At 44.1% G+C, this 10637-nt stretch overlaps 1 protein-coding gene across 2 annotated transcripts in view; it reads right to left on the minus strand.

Moving 5' to 3' along the window:
* Nucleotides 1-1987, minus strand: part of MRTFB (myocardin related transcription factor B) — a 205678-nt gene extending 203691 nt beyond the window's left edge. For both annotated transcript variants that reach the window (XM_050774066.1, XM_050774068.1), the window contains exon 1: nucleotides 1484-1987. The gene's annotated coding sequence lies outside the window, so the exon portion shown is untranslated. The remainder of the gene's footprint in view (nucleotides 1-1483) is intronic.
* Nucleotides 1988-10637: the final 8650 nt, after the last annotated feature.

The raw sequence follows: 10637 nt of genomic DNA on the forward strand, positions 1-10637 counted from the left end.
AAGAATATAAAACATTCTGCCATAAAAACACATGCATGTGTATGTTCATCGCAGCACTATTTACAATAGCAAAGACATAGAATCAAACTAAATGCACATCAACAGTATACTGGATAAAGAAAATGTGGTACATATACACCATGGAATACTATGCAGCCATGAAAAAGAACAAGATCATGTCCTTTGCAGGATGGACATCTCAATACAGATAGGCTACAGATAAGACAGCTGTTTGCTGCATCCTGCCCATCCTTGACCTAGCACTGGGTGCAGTAAAGGTGGTAGGACTGAGTTCAGATTGACCAACAGGAACCTTGGATGGAGCTGGAGGCCATTATCCTAAGTGAACTCGTGCAGGAACAGAAAACCAAACACCACATGTTCTAACTTATAAGTGGGAGCTAAACATTGAGCAGACGTAGACACAAAGAAGGGAACAACAGACACTTGGGTTTATTTGAGGGTTGAGTTGGGGAGGAGAGTGAGGATCAAAAAACTACCTATTGGATACCATGCTGATTATCTGGGTGATGACATAATATGTACACCAAACCCTGTCGACATGCAATTTATAGAACCAATCTGCACATGTGCCCCTAAAACTATAATTTAAAAAGCAATAGGTTATGTGATTTGGGCATAATATGTAATAATACATGTGATTTTAAAACATAATAAGACATCTTGAGACACATGTGCACCCTGAGTACATGGAGGCAGTGGAGAGAAAGAAACCAAACCAGAACAGAAGGGTGTTGTGAGCAACGTGGTTGGTCCTCAGATACTCATCGTTCCTGTTGGTCAATCTGAGCTCAATCCTGTCACCTCTGCCGCACCCAGTGCTGGGTCAAAGATGGGCAGGATGTAGCAGACAGCGTCATTATCTGTAACCTATCTGTCTTTGAGGAAATCTCACATTGTAAATCCGGGCACCCCAGAGAAGATTTTGAGATGCAGATCTCCTGCCTTCCTTGCAACGAACACAAGCCATATGATGTCGGCTCTGTCACCCGGAGGCACCCCATGAGAATGTTGAAGTGTTAGTGGCAGAAGCAGCCGGCTTTGGGGATAGTGGTTCCAGGGTCAAGCTCCCAGTGGCATAGTGGGCCCCGTGCTGACGGCAGCGGCAGCTACAGTGAGGGCAGGCTCCTGGCACTGATGCTTCATGGCGCAGGAGCAGGGTGGAGGTTAGTTCATCCGGCCAGGCCTGCAGTGTGGTTTGGGGCATTTTTCCTAGAAGCTTAGCCTCAAGTTCTTTTCTCTGGCCCTCCCAGTGATTCTGTGGGATACCTAACATCCTCTCTTGCATTCCCGATTCTACTTAAACCAGCTCGCGTTTTCATCCAAGGACGTCGACCCCTTACAAGCCAAAACCAATCAGAGCCTGTGAGACTTGGACAGAGGCTCACTGGGGATAGTGGGGAGGCAAACTTTCTCTGCTGTAAGGGAGAACCCAGGAAGCCAGCCCACTCCCCCTGCTTACCTGGAACCTCCGTTGCCACCAATGGCTTTCCCCGCAGCTGTGATGGGAATGAACCCTAAGATAGGGTGTGCATGGCAGAGACACCAAAAGATCCTGGAGGCTGGGTGGGTGGCTCACACCTGTAATCCCAGTACTTTGGAAGGCTAAGGCACGGGGATCGCTTGAAGCCTGGAGTTCAAGGCCAGCCTAGGCAACGTAGCGAGACCCTCATCTCTACAAAAAATAAAAATATAAAAATTAGCCAGGAGTGGTGGCATGTGCCTATAGCCTCAGCTACTCAGGAGGCCGAGGCAGGAGGATCGCTTGATTCTGGAAGGTTGAGGCTGCACTGAGCTGTGATTGTGCCACTGCACTCCAGCCTGGGTGACAGAGCAAGACCCTATCTCAAGAAACAAAACAAAACAAAACAGAATCTGGGTCCTTGATGACATCACCAAGCTGCTGGACTGACCCCAGACCCACAGAGCCCTGGCCACTCTCTTCCCTGAGCTAATGTATGTGGTCAAACCAACTCTAGTTGGCTTCTCTGTTCTTTGAAGCCCAAATATTTACACTGGTACAGGAAGGAAGGGAGCAATTTCTGGGGAATAAGCATGCATCCTTCCTGGCTATGTCAGGAACCACCTTAAATTCTGTGCAATTTTAAAATCTATTCCCTCCCACCTTACCAATCCTACTCAGGCAAGTCCTACCTGGTTCCAAACACTTCATTCCAGAAAACACATCCTTCCTTGGCCCTCCCCCTCCATTGACTCTTTCTTTGATGAGTGTAAAGTGGTTCCTTTACTTGCCTAGCTTGCACATCTGGTAAGTGGTAGAGATGAGGGTCTGGAGGCAGTACAGATTCCAGGCTTTTAACCACTAGGTTGAGTGCCATGCACTATCCAGCTTTGTTACATTAAAAAAAAAAAAAAAAAAAAGTATGACCTTGAGCCAGACTGAAAAAAAAAAAGAGCTCAAATCCAGCTCCGTATTTGCTATCTGGCCTTGAACAAGCTTCTTAAGTCTCACTGTGAAATGAAGTCAGTGATGCCAGCTTCATAGAACCTGGTAGTTATCTGTGCTGTTCACCAATGACTTCAGGCTCCCTAGCTTCTGGGCACATGCAGGGCTGTACTTCCTGTTCCACTTGGGTGAGATTATCTGAGTAGCTCTGGCCTAGGAGTGTGAATGGAGGGAGTACGTATCTCTTCTGGGCCAGAACTCTGTCTCTCTGGCAGGGCAAATAGCAATGCCCAGGATGGCAGTGGCTCTGTTGAGAAGAGCCCTCAGCCAACCCATCATGGGCACATAATGAGCAAAACACGAACTTTGGTTTGATGGCTGTCATAGCATGCGTTCGCCTATCCCGCCTGATATATCTAGGTTGGTCACTTGGTCACTGAGTCCCTTGGACATGTTTCTGCTGTGGTTCCAAACGCCACCTGGATAAGAGAAAAAGCTCAGGCAGCAGTCCTAAAGATTCTGGTTCAACACACCTTGGATGAGGCCCAGATCTCTGCAGATTTCTGGAGCGCCCCAGTGATTCTGTTGCACTGCCCAGCCTGAGACCCCTGTATTACCATGGACCACTCGTGATGGTAAAATAGGATGCGGTCCCTACCCTTGAGGGCCACATAGATTGGAGAAGACTGGTGCCGAGAGAGAAAAATGACAATTCAGATGGGGTAAGAGACCTGAAACCTGCAAAATGAAGTGAGAATGTATGAGAGCTTTATGAACTATAAAGCTTGACCTGTAATAAAAACAGATGTGATTCCTGGCAAATCCATTCATCAACTGTGTGACCCAAGACCGGGTGTATAGGTTCTCAGCCTACCATATATATCATAAAATTATGTGTCTCAGCCGGGCATAGTGGCTCACACCTGTGATCCCAGCACTTTGGGAGGCCGAGGCGGGCAGATCACTTAAGGTCAGAAGTTCGAGACCAGTCTGGCCAACATGGTGAAACCCCATCTCTACCAAAAGTACAAAAGTTAGCCAGGCGTGATGGCAGGTGCCTGTAGTCCCACCTACTCTGGAAGCTGAGGCCTGAGAACTGCTTGAACCCAAGAGGCAGAGATTGCATTGAGCTGAGATTATGCCAATGCACTTCAGCCTGGGTGACAGAGCGAGACGCCATCTCTAAATAAATAAATAAATAAATAAATAAAAGTGTCTCTCTGTTTTCCAGATATGAATATTGAAGTTGAGAAGGGTTCTGAAATGTAGCCTATGATCATACAGTGAGCACATTGGTGAACTGGAATTCAGACCCAGGTTCTTCTATATTTAAAGTCTGAGGCCCTACTGGTTCGCACAAGGCCCCTGCTTGTCTCTCCAGCTTTAGCTCTTGTCTTCCCCTTCACCGTGAACCCTATCTTCTATCCAACTCCAAGCTTCTCTTTCTAGGCACATGCTGTGCCATTTCCTCTGTGTTTTGGCTCACGCCTGTCTTTCTGTCATGCATGATTTTCCTCCATTCTCACAACCTTGCCTCCAAACACTGGAACACTCAGGGTTTGCAGGCGTAATCCTTGAACACTCAGTTTGATGTGCTGTGACCATCTACCACAGTGTGGCCCTGCAAATGGCCTTGCATCTGCCAACTGGATGCCTCGGTTGTTAGATTGCATCTGTGTGGAGGGCAGAGCTTGTCGTCCTGTCCTTGGGTCATCTGACTAGCATCCTAACACTTATACTAAAATATCAGCCATGACCACCTGAATACTTAGCTCAGCAAAACCAAAGCCTACAGCTTACAAGGCAGACCCTTCCAGGTAGCGGGCAGAGGGGGCAGGGAGAGGTTGATTAACGGATTAGCAAAATTACAGCTAGATGGGAGCAGTAAGTTCTAGCCTCTGTAGTACTGTATGCTGACTATAATTAACATACTTTATTGTATATTTTCAAAAAGCTAGAAGAGAGGATTTTGAATATTTACAACACAAAGAAATAATAAATGTTTGAGGTGCCCGATATGCTAATACCCTGATTTGATCATTACACTGATTCGAGCATTGTCTGTCTGTATCAAAATGTCTGTATCCCATAAATATGTACAATTATTACGTGGCAAATAAAAATAACAGGAAAAAATATTATGTCAATAATGAGTTATACAAAGGATTAAATATGTATTAGTTTAGGCCAGGTGTGGTGGCTCATGCCTGTAATTCTAGCACTTTGGGAGGCCAAGGCAGATCATTTGAGGCCAGGAGTTCACGACCAGCCTGGCCAACATGGCAAAACCCTGTCTGTACTAAAAATAGAAAAAATTAGCTGGGCGTGGTGGCAGGCACCTGTAATCCCAACTACTCGGGAGGTTGAGACACGAAAATCTCTTGAATCCAGGAGGCAGAGGTTGCAGTGAGCTGAGATCTCACCATTGCACTCCAGCCTGGGAGGCAGAGTGAGACAAAAAATAAAAATTAAAATTAAAAATAAATAAATATGTATTAGTTTAAAGAAAGGCCCTTTCAGTAAGACCACACAGAAGAATATTTAAGAAGGCAAGCTGAGAGTTCTGATCCAGTCTTTGCCACTTTGTCGTTCTGCAGCTACAAGCACCATATTTCATTCCTCTGGACCTCTTTCCCAGATGTGAAATGACACATCTGAGACAGTACCTACCTCACACAGTCATTGTGAGAATTCAATGAGATTAATGTGTACCACAAACTCGGCACATTGCCTGGCTCATAAGGAAGAGTTGGACAAAATTCCAGCTGCCTTCGTTATTTCTATTATTGTTGCCTTCTTTTTTTTATTATTACAACTACGTAGCATGCCCCTGTAGCTACCGTTATTCCTATGATTACTCACCACATCCGCCCTCTCTTCCCGCCAACCCTGAGTGACTTTTGCTAAAGATTCCTTCCGAGAATGGATAGTGTTCTTGGAATTCACGAAATGAGTTCTTCATTGTCTTGTGATGGTTCAGTGCCCCAGTGGTGATTTTGCACTCCTGGCACCCCCAACGAGCTGCCCAGTTGGCTCCCCAGGAAGTTGGTGCCTGCCAAGCCCATTCCATCCAGGCTTCCTGGATATGGCTAAGAAAATACGAGTTCTCCATCCGTAGGCTCTCCCTCCCACTGACTTGACATCTCCCCGCTCCGGGGTATTCTGGGTTTATTCCTGGTCAGCTCAGGTCACTGTGAAGGTGGCCCCCACCCCTGGCTCTGGGAATGGCAGGATCCCAAACAGGACCATGGCCCTCTGGAATTGTTGATAACACTAAAAGGAATAATACCTGGAACACGCTTATTTTCTTTCCTCCCAGGAGGAGCTCAGAGTTGGACTTTTTAGTTTTGAATAACAAGTGCTCCATTTGCCATCAGAGTGAGCCAATCTCGCCTTTCCTTACTTATTTTTCACATATCCAGAGTGTGGTAGGCGAAATTTGGGTTTTCAGCGAGGCATTCCTTGGGGTTTCATAGTGAACAACTCTGAACTGTTATGAAAGGACGGAAAAACAGAAAATTCCTCCACACCCAAAGTGTTACAAGAACAGGGAACTTAAGGAAAAAAACAAGTCCCAGACAACAAAATAAAGGGAAATGTAAACTTGGCTTTTTGGATTGAAAAGATTCTGATGATCCAGCCATGAATGGTTTCCACTAGGATCTGCTTGGAGGTGAAAATTCACAGGGTCTGTGAAAAGGAAAATAAAGATGGGAAGTCAGAAGAAAAGAAAAGGGAACAACATGTGTGTTGGAAGATGAAGGGGACAGAAATCAATGAGAAGGTTAAAAGATAAGAGGTAAGGTACCCCCAGGAATAAAGATTGTCGCCAAAGTAAGAGGGCCATTGGGTGACAGTATTTTCCAGAAGACTGGAGCAGAAAACAGGCACGCACACAATTTTTTTTTTCTTTTCCGGAACTATGTTGACACACAACTGCTCAAATAAATTTGCATTCCCATCTCAACTGACTCATTTTTTGGCTGGAACAATGAGCTCACATTCCAGAGCCCGAGCCGACCCTCTTGCACCCCCACTGCCGATAAAGTATAAAATGTGTAATTAGTGCTTTTTGCAGTAGGATGGACCATGATGTCAGCTGGGCTCTCTTTCCTGTAGCCTCTGTCTGCAATATCTAGCATTTAGTGTTGCACTCTTATGTCAACCACTTCCACAAGAGAAAAGATGAGAGGAAGGGTGAGAGGGGAGCATATTTTTACAACTTACCAGGATTTAAGCATCAGTCTTTCAATTAAAAAACAAAGTTACAAATAGGGAAAAGATGGATGTTAGACTGAGTACTGTGAGGATGAATTGAAATCAGTAGTACTGGTATGAACTAAAGGTTTCTTAATATGTAGAGATAGGTATAGGTGGATAGATGTGTGAATGGATAGATAGATAGATAGATAGATAGATAGATAAACAGATAGATAGAGATATCCATGCATGCATGGATTGGTATACATAATATATTCTCAAGCTCTGAACACTGAGAGACCCCAGCAGCAAAGATTTTCCAGTAGCAGTGAGCACACCTACCACTCAGATCTTGGTTTCTAAATACCATTCTCCAAAAAAAGAGAGACCAGGGCTCCTTGGAGAAGTGATTACTTCCAGAACTGGAGCAGAGAAAATACAAAATGCCCCTAGAATATCCTGCGGTTCCAGAAAATAGGGAATTGCTCAAAAAATAATGGGGGCTTATTGGAAGGATATAGAGCTCCTCATGGCCAGAGCTGGAACAATTTGAGCAACAAACTAATGGTAATATTGGATTATATGTCATAGAATAAATACCCATGAGTCCATAGTAATAAGAAAGGAAGAAAAGGAGTAAGCAAGAAAAGGAGGAAGGAAGGAAGGAAAAGAGGAAGGAGGCAAGGAAGGAAAGGAGGAAAGAAGGAACTCTTTCCTTAAGAAGAATTACAATTAATAGGCCAGGCGTGGTGACTCACAGCTGTAATCCCAACACTTTGGGAGGCCGAGGTTGGGGGATTCCTGGAGGTCAGGAGTTCAAGACCAGCCTGGCCAACATGGCAAAACCCTGTCTCTACTAAAAATACAAAAATTACCAGGGCACGGTGGTGTGCACCTGTAATCCCAGCTTCTTGGGAAGCTGAAGCATGACAGTCACTTGAACCCAGGAAGCGGAGGTTACAGTGAGCCGAGATTGCACCACTGCACTCTAGCCTGGGTGACAGAGTGAGACTCTGTCTCAAAAACAAAACAAACAAAACAATTAATAAATGTGGAAGCAATGAGGGAAATAAAAAAAATCACCATTAGAACACCACAGTAGAAATTGCTGCAGGTAAGATCCATGAATGGATGCTAAAGTTTAAGTGAGCAAACGTTTGGGGAGAAACAAGATAGTCTTGAAGTATCTCCCCTGAGAGATTAATTAATGACAAAAAGAAAAATGGTAACTTTATAGCGAGGAAACCCAATGGACACCACATTAATCAAGTGGTTGAAGTTAACATCCCTAGTAATAAGTCACGTTGATATATTGATATGATAGATATGATTCAAAGAGAAGGGCACTTCGCCTCTATGATTCTTCCCCCAAACCCATAACCCCTGTCTAATCATGAGAAAACATCAGACAAACCCAAGTGGAGGGACATCCTACAAAACGCCCCTCCAGTATTTTTCAAAAGTGTCAGAGTCATAAAAGACAAGGAAAAGGCTGAAGAATTGTCAGAGGCTGGAAAAGACTAAGGAGAACTGATGGCTAAATGCAATGTGGGACCCTGGACAGAAACAGGTCATTACAGGGAAAACTTAGTGAAAGCTGAATACAGTCTATAGATAAGTTAATAATAATAATATTGTACCCATGTTAACTTCTTCTTCTTCTCTCCCTTCTCCTCCTCCTCCTCCTTCTCCTCCTCCCCCTTCTTAATCTTCTTCTTCTTCTTTCTTTTTTTTTTTTTTTTTTTGAGATGGAGTTTCACTCTTGTTGTCCAGGCTGGAGTGCAGCAGCGCAATCTCGGCTCACTGCAACCTCCACCTCCCGGGTTCAAGTGCCTCAGCCTCCTGAGTAGCTGGGATTACAGGCGCCCGCCACCAAGCCCGGCTAATTTTTGTATTTTTAGTAGAGACAGGGTTTCACCATGTTGGCCAGGCTGGTCTTGAACTCCTGACCTCATGGTCCGCCCACCTTGGCCTCCCAAAGTGCTGGGATTACAGGTGTGAGCCACTGTGCCTGGCCTAATTTTTTTTTAAAATATTTTTTGTAGAGTCAAGGTCTCACTGTGTTGCTTAGGCTACATCAATGTTTATTGCAGTGCTATTCACAATAGCCAAGATATGGATTCCACCTAATTGTCTAACAAATGAATGGATAAAGAAAATGTAAATGTGTATATAGACATGATATAAATGGATATTATATATATCCATTTATACACACACACACACACACACACACACACACACACACACAGGGCTGGGCACAGTGGTTTGTTTCCATTATTTCAATGCTTTGGGAGGTCAAGCTGGGAGGATCACTTGAGGCCAGGAGTTTGAGACCAGTCTGGGCAATGTAGTGAGACCCCATCGCTAAAAAAGAAAAATGTATATCTACAATGGAACAACATTGTATGTCAGTCAGCCATAAACAAGAATGAAATCCTGGCATTTGCAGCAACATGGATGGAACTGGAAGTCATTATGTTAAATGAAATAAGTAAGGCACAGAAAGACAAATATCGTATGTTCTTACTCACGTGTGAAAGCTAAAAAAGTGCTGTCAAGGAGGCAGAGGGTAGAATGGTGGTTTTCCAAAGTGTTGGAGTGGGGATGCAGAGAGCTTGGTTAATGGGTACAAGCATAGATAGAAAGAATAAATTTGAGTGTTTGATAGTACAGCAGGATAACTGTGGTTAACAACAATTTATTGTATATTTCTTTTTTTTTTTCTTTTTTTTTTTTTTTTGAGACAGAGTTTTACTCTTGTTGCCCAGGTTGTAGTGCAATGGTGCAATCTCAGCTCACTGCAACCTCCGCCTCCCGGGTTCAAGTGATTCCCCTGCCTCATACTCCCAAATAGCTGGGATTACAGGCATGAGCCACCGTTCCCGGCTAATTTTTTGTATTTTTAGTAGAGACGGAGTTTCAACATGTTGGTCAGGTTGGTCTCGAACTCCTGACCTCAAGTGATTCGCTCGCCTCGGCCTCCCAAAGTGCTGGGATTACAGGCGTGAGCCACCTGCCCGGCCTGTATATTTCAAAAGAGCTAGAAGAGAAGATTTGAAATGTTCCCAGAACAGATAAATGATACATGTTCAAGGTAATGAATCCTTAAATACCCTGATGTGATCATTACACATTCTATACATCAAAAGGTCACATGTACCCCATACATATGTACGATTATTATGTATCAAAAAAATTTTTTAAAAGAAGAGTAGAATCCTTAATCCTTGTCTACACCACCACTGCCACCATGACTCCCCCTCCTTCATTTCATGTAATCCTCCCAACAATCCTACCAGGTAAAGAACAAAGGAAGCATCAGCATCCCCCATGCAAAACCCTCTCTAAATGGTCATAACAAAACAAAGTATGACCACGTTGTATTTTAAGGTTGTGTAAGGGTGTGTGGCGCGCTTCACCTCGATGGGGAAATGCATTTCTCTGCTGATCTTTTCCCCTTGCAAAATTTGATGTGAGAGGAAGAGACCAGATTGGAAGGCCTGGGTCTTAGCAGAGCACATTCACGAGAGGGAAGACGTATAAAGGGAAGTCCAGGGCAGAGTTCAAAACCAGGGAGTTGAAAAGAAATGAATCGTTCTGATCAGAAAAAAAGGTGGAGAAGAATATTTGGGAGGCAAGGTAAAAGAAGATCGGAAAGGAAGGATGTTTGGGGGATTCTGAAGAAAGATACCCAATACTCATAAGTGTGCGTTGGAAACTCCTTCCAGAGCCCCTGAACCTTGTAAAGTCTGCCACATAGGTAGGTCTGGTGTGTCTGTGAATAAGTGTGTTCTGTATGAGTGTATTTGTGTGTGTGTCTGTGTATGAGTGTGTGTCTATATGAGTGTGTTTGTATATCTATGTGTCTGTATGTGTGTGTATGAGTGCATATACGTGTGTCTGTATGTCTGTGTGTGTGTATAAGTGTACTGTCTGTGTGTCTCTATGTCCATGGGTGTGTATTTGTATGAGAGTATCTATGACTTTGTGTCTGTATGTGTGTATG

The sequence above is a fragment of the Macaca thibetana genome, chromosome 20 (assembly GCF_024542745.1).
Source record: "Macaca thibetana thibetana isolate TM-01 chromosome 20, ASM2454274v1, whole genome shotgun sequence".
Taxonomy (NCBI): Eukaryota; Metazoa; Chordata; class Mammalia; order Primates; family Cercopithecidae; genus Macaca; species Macaca thibetana.